The following is a 15,986-nucleotide window of genomic DNA, read 5'->3' as shown; positions in this document are numbered from 1 at the left end:
ATACATATATATATCTCTCTCTCTATATATAGGCTATACAAAGCACACGAGCCAGAATTAACTAGACGTGTTTTGCATTTATTATTTTTGTTTGTTTATTTATTTATTTTATTTTATTTGATTGCAGACATTTATTATAGAGGCACCGTAGAAGACCAAGACAGGTGCGTGCAGCAGCCTAAACACAGCAATGTGTCGAGTCTCAGGCGTGTACATCTTGTGATCCCCCCCCCCTCATTAAGAAATTAGCTACATTCCTCCGCCTGGTCGGTTCGCGCGCGCGTGTTCATGTGTGCGTTGATTAACGCGCGCGCCACGCACGCACCGCATCCACACGAACCGAGCCAGACCCGACGCGAGTAAGTAGCTACTTACTGTATAGCTGTCTTGCTCTCTCTCTCTCTCTCTCTCTCTCTCTCTCTCTCTCTGTGTGTGTGTGTGTGTGTGTGTGTGTGTGTGTGTGTGTGTGTGTGTGTGTGTGTGTGTGTGTGTGTGTGTGTGTTCTGGCGCGTGTCGTGATCTCGTGCACAGGTTGCACAATCCCCCTTGTGTGCTGTAAAATGTTAAGCTGTGCCCCAATGACAGTGTTTTTCATGCAACAAGTAGACTTGTTTCCGCACTCCTAAAAATAAAGGTGCTCGAAAAGGTTCTCTAGAGTGATGCTGAGATTCCTAAAGATCCTTTCGGTTAATGGATGTTCAACCACAGAGAACCCAATAACCCTGCCATAAACGTTGCCATTTTGTTGAAGAAAAGGATTGTTCAGTTTTATGGCATCACTTTAGAGAATACATTTCCTGGGTTCCTACAGAACATTTTGGTAAGTGGATATTCAACCATTTTTTGTGTGTGTCTGTACCATTGTTTTTCCTCTAAGGAACCCTTTCATTAATTGATACTGAAGCATTTTTGTTGGTTCCACAGAGAACCAAATAATGCCACCATAAATGTTAGGCATTAACATTGAAGAATCTTTGTGATGGAAAATAGTGATTCGGTTTGCGGAGTCACTTTAGAGAACCGTGTTTGTTTTCCTAAACAACCTTTCAATTAATGGTTACTCATCAGTTTGTTTTTTTTGTTGGTTCTACAGAGAGTCAAATGATCCCACCATGAATGTTGTCATGATGTGGAAGAGAAGGATTATTCAGTTTATGGCACCAGTTTAGAGAACCGTTTCCCCCTAGAGAATCCTTTGCTAAGCAAAAACATTTCCATGGGTTCCACAGAAACCCAAATAATCTCACTATAAAAGTTACCATCAGGTGGATGAATCTTTGTGGTGAGATTATTTATTCAGTTTATTGTGGAGAGAGAGAAAAAAAATACACTCAAACAACAAAAGAAATATTAATTCCGAGAAGAACCGTGCTCAGGACAGTACTATAGGGAACCTAAATGACTCTTTAGGGAAATAAAAATACTTCTATGACCTCACACAGCACATGTGTACGCACCAAGACAGAGGAAGACTTTTAATACCATTCACAGATGCATTAATAAATCTGTCTGTTTTCACACCATAAACCCTTTAACACATGTCCCCCCCCCCCTCCTCCTCCTCTCTCTCTCTCTCTCTCTCTCTCTCTATCAGTTGGTATAAACATTTTAGCAGGACTAATCCCTGTCTTTCAAAGATAAAAATATATATATATATATATATATCAATGTTTAATTTTCAGCATCCACATCAGATTATTTGCTGTTAACAGATGTTTTCTCTATCCTCATCTCTATCTTTACCTTAGAGTGTCCAATCCTTTGTGTTTTTTTTATGGCTTAGATGGGAATTAGTGACACCTTCCTTTAGTTACACTTGGATCAGATTCCTTATAAGCAGCGTAGACAACAATTCTTCGTTCCTGTCTGTTGAAGGAGCAGCCTCATTTCCATTCCTGTTTTTTCCTCATTCCTGATCCCAGATGTTTGGCTACTGTTTTATAACGGACCGTCTCGCCAAGAATACTCAGTGACGTGACTCTCCATTTTTTTTTTTTTTTTTTTTTTTTTAATTTTATGAAACGTGCACCTGGAGTTTCATTGGAAGTCTGTAGGTGGCGCCATTTTGGTGAGCATGAATATCAGAAACGGTGTTTGGAGACGTAACACACAGTGGACGGATATTTAGTGTCACTGCTGGTGGTTATTTAGTGTCATAAGCTGGAGGACTAAAATCTAATATCTATCAATAGATGGAGGAAGAAACTATTAGGGTTGAGCAATGAAGTGTATCATGAGGTCTCAATGACGAAATAATTAGAATGATATGAGGCAAAAATGATTTTACACACACTCTTAAAGACAGATAGGTAGCTCTATTTATGATTACTCATTTTTTTTAAGTGTTTCAAATCCTTAATGCTCTACTAGCTTTATACCAAACAATACCAAACACACTAACGTTTTATTATTATTATTATTATTATTATTATTATTATTATTATTATTATTTAAACAGTACAGTTCTGTCATCTATATAATTTGTGCTTTGATTGGACAATGTGTGATTAATCTATCTACTTTTAATTTTCCCTCCAAAGGCATTTTTGTGGAAAAAAGAAGAACGATAGAGTAAATAATCCACCACGTTCACGTTCGTAAAACCTGCAACGGTATTTCACACGCGTCTTCTCAATCACTGCTGATGACGTGTTACAGATTGTCTCTGACAAATATCAGATCAAATGGAGATCAAATCTGTGTGATCACCTGACACGGCTGCTGCATGAATCTACAGTCTGGGCTAGAAAGATCAGCCCCAGCCTCACTTCTCGTGTCTCGCTTCTTCATAGCATTCTGCGGATTTCTCTTACGACCACTGGTGGTGCTGTTGCGCTCGGTCCACAAAGGTAAAAAAAAAATAAAATAAAGAATTAACATTTGTTAACAGCAAATAATTTGATGTGGATGCCGAAAATGAAACATTACATTGCTATCTTTTCATCTTTGAAATTAGCCCTGCTAGCATGTTTATACCAACTGACTCTAGATATTAGATCTGCAACAACTAATCGATAATAATTGATTACGAAAATCGTTGTCAACGAATCTCATCGTCAATAAAGCGCTACGATCAAAGTAATCATAAGTAAAACAATATGCCTAAAGGCAGTGAGTAACAGAAACCGTAAGGTGCAGTGAAAGTGAGATTTTTATGATTAATTTAGGACTGTAGATTAATTATCCATGCTTTTTTATTTCAAATAAACAAAAAAATGGTACTGGTTCTAAAATTAATTATGAAAAGAATCGTTAGTTGCAGCCAGACTAAATATTAATATTTGAGCACTGTAAACAGCAATAAATGATCAGATCTAACGTATTCTTTTCTGTTAACTAGCTAGCAGAAAAATCAAATGTGCGTTAGTGGGCGTCGCCATCTTGGCACATGTCGCCACAACATACCCAGGATTTTACGATCGCGGAAATTTTCGAACTCCGCAATATTCGGAGGAGCTTGCAATTTTTCAAAATGACTTTAGATGTTCCGCAGATTTGGGCCAAAGCCAAAATGCTTCGAACATAAGTACAGCTTAAAATGTCTTATTTACCTACAAACATCACTGCGAACGACCGCGCAAAACAATTTCGTGCGATTGCAGTTTCACCAATTCAAGTAGTTTTCTGCAAAAAAACCAACACCGTTGCACAATCAAGTGTTTTTGGACGCAATAATCACAAAAAGACTCCGTGAAATCCTGTATGGACTGCATAATAACAAGTTCATCAAATGTAACTTATGGACGTTCTGATGTTTCACTTTCTGTGTGTTCAAGTCCTCCTGGGAAGTTCGAATTTGCGAGTTCGGGAAGTCGTAATCACGACGTCGAGTGCGTTCAAGTCACTTTGGTCGGAGCAAGATGGCGGTGTACCTTCTCTTAATTAACTACAAACACATACAGCAAGGTTTTTTAACCCTACTTCTAGAAAATCAATTTATGAATCAATTTATGAGATGATTAAACATTCAATTTACCGTCAACTACGGACGTTGCGTCCATTGATTCCACCATGTTTTCTTACTGACACGCCCCCCAGCTCGGAAGCTCGGCGCTCAAAGAAAGTCCTGAGTTTCCCAGTCGTGATTACGACATTGTGGAGGCGTTCATGTGCGTTCAACTCGTAAATACGATCTTTCCGACATGACTTGAACGCACCACTAATGCGGAAGTCAGGAGTTACCCTATCTAGCTATCTAAACTTAACATTGTTGACAGTTAGTTAGCAGTCTGAGTATGTGTAAAGTTTTTTTTGTTTGTACTATACGTCTCTGCCACTAGGTGGTGGACTGCATTATATTTCCGGGGTTGTCCGTCAAGCTGTCTGTCTGAACGAGTCGTTGTATAGGACAACAAACATTTCTTTTCTATTTCGACGCATATAGATAACCCTGGCATGTTTTTAAATAGCCAATGTTGGTGGATAGCTAGAAAGCAGCCTGTAAGCTAAATAAGACAAGAACAGTGCGAATGCTTGTCATGTCTAGTTAGTCTCACCAAGCTTTTTATACTTTATGTTCACAAATATATATCGTCTTGAATATCTTAAATAAACATTGGGTTATTTCTTTTGTTCTCGATGGCATGCGCTCCTTCAGATCACATCCTCCAAAGTTATAGACACTCATATAAACACTCCTCTCACCTCTGACACCAGGTTCTCGGCTCTCCGCCTCGTCCTTTTCGCTCTTTCTCTGGTCTCTTCTTGGGTTTTTTTTTTTTGTGTGTGTGTGTGTGTGTGTGTGTGTGTGTGTTCGTGTCTCCGCGTTCCTCCATCTCCATTCCTCTGCTAAGAATAGTTTCCATCAAGTTCGGATGTGATTTGGCTTAACACAATTATATCCCCATATTTCTGCTTCTCTCTCTGGCTTCATTCCCTGAGTGCTTAATGGGAAACTATAAAGGGATGGTAATTAACCGGAGAGGGCACTTTTATTAATTAGGTTTTAACAAGAGCTGGAGGCAGAGGGGAGTTAAAACTATCTTAAGAATAGTGTTAGTTCTAGTTCCAGGGACGAAGACACACAAACACACATAGACACATAAGACTTTCACTGTAAGACAAGGCCTCTATGCCACGTTCACCTCTTACCCTACGTTCACACTAACAAGCGACGCGAGACGTTTATTTTCTACGTACGTGAGAGACACTGAGCAACAATTTCAGCAACACGCAACATTTGGATTGAGATTTTCTCCAATGCTCTACCGTGTGGGGTGTGACGTTTCTTCAGTCCCGTGCTCACAACTTTAATTCCGACCTGCCCTGCTGAAAAAAAAAACAATTAAAAAACTTCATAGAATTTGTAATGGTTTTAATGGTTATAATGGGAATTGTATTGGTTTTAATGGAAAATGTAATAGTCCCTATGGGTCTCTACTAATTACTCTGTGGGTAATTTGTTGCCTTCTATGCATGTTATGTCTAGAGGATACCATTAAGGACCAATAAAATAAGGGCGGATGTGGATCAGGTGGTAGAGCGGGTTGTCCACTAATTGTAGGGTTGGTGGTTCGATTCCCTGCCCACATGACTCCACGTACCGAAGTGTCCTTGGGCAGGACACTGAACCCCAAGATGCTCCCGATGGCAAGTTAGCACCTTGCATGGGAGCTCTGCTACCATTGGTGTGTGAGTGTGTGGGTGAATGAGACACAGTGTAAAGCGCTTTGGATAAAAGCGCTATATAAGTGTGGCATTTACCAATAATGGCAATGTTGGTAATGGTTTTAATGGTTAGCAGACTGTTTGTAATGGTATTTGTAGTGGAAACCGTTAGGATTTCTGTGATGGTTTCTATTGTTTTTTTCAGCAGGGTGCACTTTAGTTCCCATGTACTGTGTGAGGCGTAAAAATGAAAGAAACCTTATAGCCATGGTTTCATCTTATCCTGTCATATCCAACCTCTCGTTAAATGTGTATGTATAGAGAAAGTACGAAGAAAAACAAAGCTTGAAATAAACCTCTGGTGAGTGCACGTCGCTCGTGCAGTTAGCTTGCTTTGCTAATCTGTCAACGGAGCTAGTACGAGACGCTACGAAGAAAAATAAAGCTTGCTACTCTTAAGTATAGCTAGAACTATAACTATTCTTAAGATGGTTTTTCAACAAAGCTCGTTCGAGACGTTAGGAAGAAAAATCAAGCTTGAAAGAACCCTCTGGTGAGTGTACGTAGCTCGTACGTAGCTGCTTTGCTAATCTGTCAACGAAGCTAGCATGTTAAATCAAATAACAAATTTTCACAAGCTTTATTTCATTTGTGTCGAGCTAGTTAGCTTTAGAAGCTATGTATATAGCTACTGCTGTTTCTCATCCGAAATAAAAGAACATGCTGGACAGCCCACACGCATAAGAGACACGAGCGTCTCTTATGAATGTCGCTAGTATGAATGTACGGTTACAGCTACACGTTTGTCAAAATGATGTTGCTAACATTCAAACCCAGAGAGTCCTACTGATGTTCTTTGCAGCGTGAGATGTTTAGGGGGTTTGGATTAGCTCTTACCAGTCCTAGCTAGTATCAGGTATAAGTAAATAGCCTAGCGTGCTATCTACATTCATTAATCTCAGTAAGAAAGATAAAATACAGATTGGTGTAGTGTATTTTTTGTCCCATAGCCACCATTAAAATCTCGCAAAACACAGTGACAATTACAACAGAGGTTTTCTACGTTATTTAAATTTGCCTTAATGGTGACGAGTATTCCTCTGACACACACATTCACACAGGCTCAGAGCTCAAAATCAACAGAAGGGCCTGTGGTTATTGTAAGCCATCCACACACACACACACAAACACACACAGAGTGAGAGAGAGAGAGTGAAAGAGAGAGAGAGAGAGAGAGAGAGGGAGAGAGGCGGGGGGACTGCAGTGTTTTGGGTTCTGTAGTTACCCGACTTGCCCTCTAAGTGGCCCCTGAGCTCCACTCAAGCTGGAAGTGTGTGAGCTGCAGTAAAGAAATGCAGGAGAAAGAGAGGGAACACTGCACCATGGAGCAGCCGTGTTGAAGCTCACCGGCTTCCTCATCATTTTATAAACACATCTGTTACTTATTTACTGCTCGTTCCTCATTCACTTTCAATTTCCCTCAGGATCAATACAGTAGCTATCTATCTATCTATCTATCTATCTATCTATCTATTTCAGTCTCACACAATCTCTCTCTGCCTGTCTCTCTCTCTCTCTCTCTCTCACTCTCACACAATCCCTCTCTGTCTGCCTGTCTCTATCTATCTATCTATCTATCTATCTATCTATCTATCTCACGCTCACACAATCTCGCTGTATCTGCCTGTCTCTCTCTCTATCTCTTTATCTCACTCTCACACAATCTGTCTGTCTCTCTCTCACTCTTTATCTATTTATCGAGCTATCTATCTCACTCTCACACAATCTCTCTCTGTCTGCCTGTCTATCTATCTATCTATCTATCGCACTCTCACACAGTCTCTCTCCATCTGTCTCTCTCTCACTCTTTATCTATTTATCGTGCTATCTGTCTCACTCTCACACAATCTCTCTCTGTCTGCCTGTCTCTCTCTCTCTGTCTCTCTCTCTCTCTCTCTAGCTATCTATCTATCTCACTGTCACACAATCTCTCTCTGTCTGCCTCTCTCTCTCTCTCTCTCTCTCTCGCTATCTATCTATCTCATTCTCACACAATCTCTCTCTGTCTGCCTGTCTATGTATCTACAATCTGTCATACTTTTTTTTTCTGCTTATTCTGTGTATTGACTCCTCCTTTCTCTTCATTCTTCTCTCAGTGTTCCCCTATTCATCCTCCCTTTTTATCCAATCCCCATCCAGCACTCAAACACACGTCCCATCCATCCATCTTCTATACCGCTTATCCTACAGGGTCACGGGGAACCTGGAGCCTATCGCAGAGAACACGGGCACAAGGTGGGATACACCCTGGACGGGGTGCCGATCCATCGCAGGGCACAATCACATACACATTCACACACCCATTCACACACAAATTCATACACTCTGGACACTTTGGACACGCCAATCAGCCTACCATGCATGTCTGTGGACTGAGGGAGATAACCGGAGTACCCGGAGGAAACCCCCGCAGCACGGGGAGAACATGCAGACTCCGCACACACAGGGCAGCGATTGGGAATCGAAACCCCAACCATGGCAGTGTGAGGCAAACATGCCAACCATAAAGCCACTGTACACCCCCAAACACACGTCTCAAACACACAATAGTTTCTTTTTCTTTCTTTCTTTCTTTTCTTTTTTTTTTAAACCAGGAGCTTGTTTTTCACTCAGTCAGCACACCTGGTACACTATCACTTCTCTTCCACCTGCTCCTTTTCCCTGTTTTCCTTTCCCTGTCCTCTACTCTTCTAACGTACCGTGTTTTCCACTATAATTCTATCACTTTAACGCATCGTGCTGACTCCCGTCTTCCTTTTTTTTTCAGTTGGTTTGTTTCATTCTCCTCTCTCCTCTGCTTGTATTAGCTAATCTCAGAGCAGCGTTCTTCATTACACACCATCAAACCCCATGGGGACCTACTAATGTGATCTGTGGTGTGTGTGTGTGTATGTGTACAGTAGCCTGTCTTTTATTCCCTTCCATTTTTAAGCAGCTATATAATCACATTTTGCAGCTGCATTTGAAGCAAAAACGTTCATGTTGGAAACGCTCCAAGAAAATACCTGGTGCAAACAGAGACACATATATACACAGTACGTTAGCGTTATCTCGTGCAATACTATACTCAAAAATGTGAGAAGAAGACTTTTCATAGTAATTTACCAGCACATGTGAGGAAAATGTTTATATTCTGGACGCTTTTGCCTTCTTTCCAGTTTCACGGCACGTTTACATTGTGTGTAGTAGCTATCTTATTATAATGATTAGCCATAATCATTAACTAGCCTCTGCTCGTCGTCCATATTTTCCAGTTGCTTAGCAACAGTGTTCTCATGATTTTGAAGAGTGAGTGTATAGCGAGGTTTGCCTTCCCATTCACGAATTAACGTGTATATGAACGCACAAAATTTACAGACAAAACTCTGTAAATATGCAGTGAATAGGACATGATGATCACATGATTCCGTTCACATATGGTTTAATTTTGACAGCCGTCCAATCAGATCGCGGCATTTATGCGTAGCAGAATGATACCACTTTCGCCACAAGTAATTTTTCTAAGTAAAAAAGTACGCAGATCCATATTAAAGGTCCTCTTCAAGCAAGCAGCTTTTAATCTGTTTTGGCTAAACTTTAAAGCTGCAGTTTGTACCATTTAAAGGAGTTTCTATACCTCTAATATTTCATATGATTTTAAAGATAAATTTAACACAAGATAGATTGTGAAAAAATACTATGATTCACAGTATGGCCATGTGATAGACCTGGTTAATTTCTAAATTTCATGCATCTCTTTGCAATTTTCTGACACTGAATTTAGCTCCGCCCCATGCTAGAACTGAGCTACTCAGTCCCACCCCTTTAAACGTGCAAGGTGTACATAGTTTCATTAGATGGGGTGGAGTTAGTAATATCGTCTGCTCATTTAACCAATCAGAGTGTATCCAGGACCTGTCAAAATTCAATGACATGAAAACAGAATCATCGTTTTTTCTGCTATTTGTCTCATGAAAAGCATCAAAATACAGTACACTGTGTATGTAAATTAGATAATTCACTAGCTCCTAATTTAATCTGTGTCGACTAGTGCACTGTCAATCCCTTGTTGAGTTGCCCTCACCTTTTTCCCCTGGGGGATATCCCAGACTCTATCTTAAGGGCCGTTCCATTACGTTATAAGCCCAAGTGAAGCTTGTTTCACGCCCCTTTGGTAAAGCGAGAGAACGAACATAAACGTAGACATCAGGAGTAGAATTTGACCCAAAATCATTGAGATTTCATAGCGTGTCATTTCCTGTTCAGTAAAAAAATGGCAGACAAACCTGTTTATTAAGTTAATAAGACAGTGTGAATAAAATACTGTATTCTGAATTAATTCACGTATTCAAAACATACCATTTGATGTGAGTTCAAGCTGGGCTTTCTATAGGCAACTAGTGTGCAAATCTCAAATCTTGTTAAGCAAGTGGCTGCAAGACGTGAGGGGCAATAAATGAAAACATCTTCAAAAATAGCATTTCAATAGTGTGTATAATTGATGTCTATTAACCTTACTAGAATGTCTGCCATTTTAGGAAAGATCCCAAATGCTAGAATTCATAGTATTTGTTAAAAAGAACATATTTGTAAAAAGTCATTATTTTATATTTATATGGCGTAGCCTCAGTGCCTGAGAGGCCCATAATGCAATACAAGGACATAAATAACATAACATAAATGTAAATAACTGTATGATGAACTGAAGTGCCATATAGCAAGAGCTCATATCTTGAAAAATCTCTGTCATGCATGAATGCTGAAAGTGTTATCTCATATGCTAATTAGCTACCAGGCTATTCACTCGCTAGCTCATAGGCTACAATAGTGTGTTCAAAAAAGTATTTTCTTAGTAATTTACCTGGACATCTGAGGTAAATGTCCATATTCTTGACACATTTGTCTTGTTTTCACTGTCACTACACATTTACATTGTCTATAGTAGCTAATTAATTGAATTGGTTAGCTACAATCATTAGCTACCGAGTGCTTAGCATACTTGTTTTTGTTGTTGTTGTTACATAGCGGCAATGTTTTCATGACTTTAAGCTAGGGCTGCATGATTACGGTCGAAATGATAAGCACGATTATTTTTGATCAATATTGAGCTCTTGATTATTTATCACGATTATTCCTTGATTTTAGGGACAACATATTTTTATTGCACGTTCACTTTTAAATAAAAGACCACTGCGCTCACCTCCATGTTGTGCTACATTCCTACTAATGTACAAATCTTTGCATGAAATTAGACTGATCCTTAAAGTGCATCATCTCGTAGAAGCAAAATTTAAATAAAATTGTACCCAAAATATTGGATAAGTAAAAATAAAAATACCATCAACCAAATGAAAATATGTGATCAAATATAACAATATGCAACTAAATGAAAACAATACAGGCGTATGCACAAAAGGTAATAACAGTGTTTACAGGAGGAGAGACGCAGACAAATCACCCAATAGAGTGGCGCAGCGATGGCGTCATTTTGTACCAAAACCCGGAAGTTAGCATCACACCGGTTCCCTCGATAAAAACCCAATAGGATATTCACATAGACTTTTGGATTATTGCAAAAAATAAGCTCTGTGATCAACACAAGTTTACAACACTAACAAGTTTTGCCCATCAAGATCATTTTAATGTTAATAAAAGCCTAAATACAATCGCCAGAAATGAAAAGATAACCATATGCTATAAACGAACTACACCAGGGTCGCTCAACTTCAACGTCACCATCATCGAGCTTCCGAAAACCTTTCCAAACTTGATTTAAAAACATTTTCCATAATACAGATTTACTCTGTGGATCATCCACGTTTTCTTTTTGGGAATTGTGCACAGCATACCTGAACCAGCCTATTCGGCGTGATGACGCTTAATGTCCTCGACAATGTCTGTAGTCCCATTTAGCAACATGTTAACAATCGCCTTTTTCAATACACGTAAAAGCTTAAAAAAAAAAAACTCACGAGTGGGGTATTACTGGTGTATTTTATGTCGTAGAATAAAACGTGAAAATATTTCGAGCTTGTGTTCACCACAGACCTTATTTCAGGGTATTAACCAAAATTGAACCGAAGTGCTAAAATGCTAACTCGTTTCCGGGTTTTGGCATTACAAAATGACGTCATCCCTGCGCTGCTCTATGTTGACTGGCTGTAAGTTTAGGAAGCGTTTGATTTGATATGCAGCGGGGTTTTCTACGGGCGGAGGCCGAACTTTAAACGTCAATATCGCAGTCGATCATGTTCATGTAATCGTGGGCAGTCAAAATCGTAACCAAGATCGATATTCAATTAATTGTGCAGCCCTACTTTAAGCACCTGAACACTGAATATTCAGTGTGTTTGTTTTTACTTTAGAATGCATCATTTTCTGAAAGTTTTACACGATCATTTATTTGATTAAACACTAGCATTCAAAATACAAGAAGTTCCCGTTTATTGAGATTCAGCTAGAAAACAGAAGTAGTGAACAGCTTTTTTGCTAGCTAGTTTTCACATGGCGCTAACATGCAAAAACAGCAGTAGTGGACAGTGTAAAGCAAGCAAAACGCATCAGTTTAAAGCAGTTCAATTTTTTGCTAGCTAGTTTTCACATGATGCTAACATGTAGAAACAGCAGTCGTGAGCCTTGTAAAAATAATAAAAACGCGTCACTAAGGGCAAAAACTAAGGTTTTTACTTGCTAGTTTTCGCATGATGCTAACATGTAAAAAAAAAAACAAAAAAAAAACAGCAGTAGTGAGTGAAAAAATAAAGACAATGCGTCATATTATTAAAAACAGCTACTTTTTTTCATAGCTAGTTTGGCAAACGTAAAAACAGCAGTAGTAAATGATATAAAACAATAAAAAAAGGGTCATATGACAAGAACACAGTTAAATAGTTGCGAGCTAGATTGCTAGGTGGCTAACTATGTGATTAGCGCACTACATACAGCTAAGAAGGCAGCATAGACATTTAGGATTCAGCCAGTTATACCAGACAGTTAATTCAATGTTATTTAATATTTTCTGGTAAAATTACATTGAATGTTTTTTTTTTTTTTTTTTTTTTTTTTCCTCGCTGTAATGTAATATTTTAAAGAGTTTTATGTTGATTTAAAATATCCAACCTTAAAAAATAAAATAAAATCCTGTCAGTATGTCATCTTACCTTATTCTGTCGCCTTTCCCCAGTCCCCGGTCCTGGGACAGTTTGCAGGTGCAGAGTGAAGCAAGAACTCTATAGGAGGCAGAGACAGAGAGAGAGAGAGAGAGAGAGAGAGAGAGAGAGAGAGAGAGATGGGGGGGGGGGGGGGGGGGTGAAGAGTGAATGAAGATGAGGGGAAGTGAAATTGATAGAGTGTAAAATAGATGAAGAGAGACGATGGGATTTGTGCAAAACTTAATGTTTTACTCTGGTTTAGCTCACTTAACGAGTCAGAGATAGATGGAGTGCTGCTGTACCGACTCTCTGAATAGAAGAGAAAGAGGGAGAGAGAGCGAGAGCAAGAGTGAGAGAGAGAGAGAGAGAGAGAGGGACGGAGATAGGAAGAGAGTTGGCTTGCCTGCTGTAATCTGAGTGTTTTATGCGGAATAGTGTGAAGTGTGAATAAGGGAGGTAAGATGTGGATCCATGGAAGAAAGATGGAAATTAATTAGGCACCACATTCATTCCTGAAAGAACGTGATAGAGAGAGAGAGAGAGAGAGAGAGAGAGAGAGAGAGAGAGAGAGAGAGATGCATGAGAAGACACGAGCCAGTCTTTGTTTTACTGCAGAAAAAAAAAACCTGTCACTTCTCTACGGCTCTCCGTCCTGCAAGAGTATGTGTACGATAGTGTGTTTCTTTCTTTGTCTGGAGTTACAAAGAATGTCTTTTTCCCCTAATCATATGATCTGGTACACACACGTGGACACATACTCTATAACACACTTCGGTGTGTGTACCAGTGCTGAACGGGTTACACACGTTTCTGAATGGACTGCATCATGTTTCAGTGCTGCACTGAAAGAGAGAAAGACAGAGAGAGAGAGAGAGAGAGAGAGAGAGAGAATTAATGCTCTGCAGTCTTTTCTCCCCATTTTGTAGACCTCAGCAAATAATGGTCCTACCTTCAGCTTTTCTCATGCTCTGTTCCCCCATTCTCTCTCTCTCTTTCTCTCTCTCTCTCTCTCTCTCTCTCTGTCTGATTGGATGTGCCATGAGCAGCGGTGATTGATCAAGACACAGAGGAAATAGTTAATCCAGTGAAGAACCTATTTGTTACGCAATCTTTAATGTGTGTTCGACATCCGCCAGCTGCCGTGCATGAGAGAGCGTACACGACTCCGGAACGCCTGTCAATCACGACAGAGTGTGTGAAGCTAAAAGCACTTTATATATTTATATATTTATATACTTCCTCAGTTCACTCACCTATCAATTTTTTTTTTATTTTTTTTTTTTACCCTGAGTAGTAATTATATGCTTAATAACTGATTCGAATTTACAGTGAGTTTAAGTATTTGAGACGTCATTCTAAATGGTACATAAGTGTTGAAAAAAGTTTAGGTAAAGGAATTGCTTAGAAGAAAATAATTCCGTTTATTTAGCAGTTGGTACTGGGTTTCAAAAGCATTCACTATTTATTATCAAAACTTTTAGGGAAGACGCACTAGGGAAGAAATATAATGACACGTCATCGTTTTTTATGCATTTACAGTTACGTTTAATGTTGTGGATGTTCTGAGAGACAAATCAGTTTCTGTCCTCACTTACATTATGGCAGCGATAAACAGTCGTTCCCTAACGACTTTGTTTTTCTCTTTCTCCGAGTTAATAAAACGATAAAAACAACAAATCCTCTGTCCTGAAGACTTACAGCTTTACCTTTACAAAGTGCTCACACTGGAGACTCCTTCTATGAACGTTAAGAACGCATAAACGTCTCCTTACAGAAAACTTCACCATCTCAACAATTACACATTTGTAGATTATACCGGAGCATCCACTGTACAAGTCCCTATGAATTAGTTGTTACTATAGAAACGATAACATACCTTATTAGAATGAGCACATTCATGTAATTCCTGTGATTTGCATTACAACAGGAACTACATTCAGGGCTGCTGTTAGAGAAAATTAATCAATACCTTCTGACCAATCAGATTTGAGAATTTGACAGCGCTGCGGTCTAATATCCATTAATCGACACAGATTAAATTGTTCCTTTTATAGATTTTCTTCTGTAAATAAACCAAGAAAAGCATCCAAAATTGTATTTACAAATTGGAAAGACTCCGAAATGTTTTGACCAGTCCTATAAATCTATTCTTATAAATATTGACATATAGTTTCACACACATGTACCTTAAAGCATTAACTGAGAGTGGAGTGTGACTTTAAAATGGATTTTTTAGGCGAGCAAAAGTATAGAAACAGATCAATCTTGATGTAAATGAAAGTAAATAGCACTTAATATTTGGTTGCATATCCCTTGCTTGCAATAACAGCATCGAGCCTGAGACTCACTGACATCACCAAATTATTGGTTTCTTCTTCTGTGTTGCTTTTCCTTTTACCGCAGCTTCTTTCAGGTGTTGTTTGTTTTAGGGGGGTTTCTCCGTTCAGTCTCCTCTTCAGGAGGTGAAATGCTGCTCAACTGGGTTACGGTCTGATGATTGACGTTTCCAGTCTAAAACTTTCCACTTTCCCCCCGATGATGTCCTTTCTTGAGTTGGCAGTGTGTTTTGGATCATCGTCTTGCTGCATGATGAAGTTCCTCCCGAATAATTTGGATACATTTCTCTGTAAACTGGCAGACAAATTCATGAGTTTCATGCAAGCCCAAGCCATGACACTACCTCCACCATGTTTCACAGATGAGCTTGTATGTTTTGGATCATGAGCAGATACTTTCTTTCTCCGCACTTCGGCCTTTCCATCAATTTTTTGGTAGAGGTTAATCTTGGTTGCAGAACTTTTGTGGCTCATCTCTGTATTTCTTTATGAATTCCAATCTGGCTTTCTGATTCTTACAGCTGATGAGTGGTTTGGCCTCTATATTTCTGCTCTCAGAACGGTGAATTGTGTTTTTCGAACAGTGGATTGTAATACCTTCATCCCTGCCCTGTTGTTGCCTCCAAACCCCTGTATTACTTCAGACATTTTTACTAATTACAGTATATTGTGACTTTATTACCAAAACTCTTAAAATGGACCCCAGAGGATTGTAAGTAAATCCATTGTTCAGGTATCGATTCACTCCGTTACAAGTTCTCCATGTGCACAAGCCACTTTCCAGCTCAGAACACACATAACGGAACATCTGGCTTAATATTGCATTTGTACTGCAAAGCTGTCCTTGGAGGTG

The sequence above is a fragment of the Ictalurus furcatus genome, chromosome 2, assembly GCF_023375685.1.
Source record: "Ictalurus furcatus strain D&B chromosome 2, Billie_1.0, whole genome shotgun sequence".
NCBI lineage: Eukaryota > Metazoa > Chordata > Actinopteri > Siluriformes > Ictaluridae > Ictalurus > Ictalurus furcatus.
The sequence above is the reverse complement of the archived record's forward strand: the minus strand, read 5'-3'. Positions refer to the sequence as shown.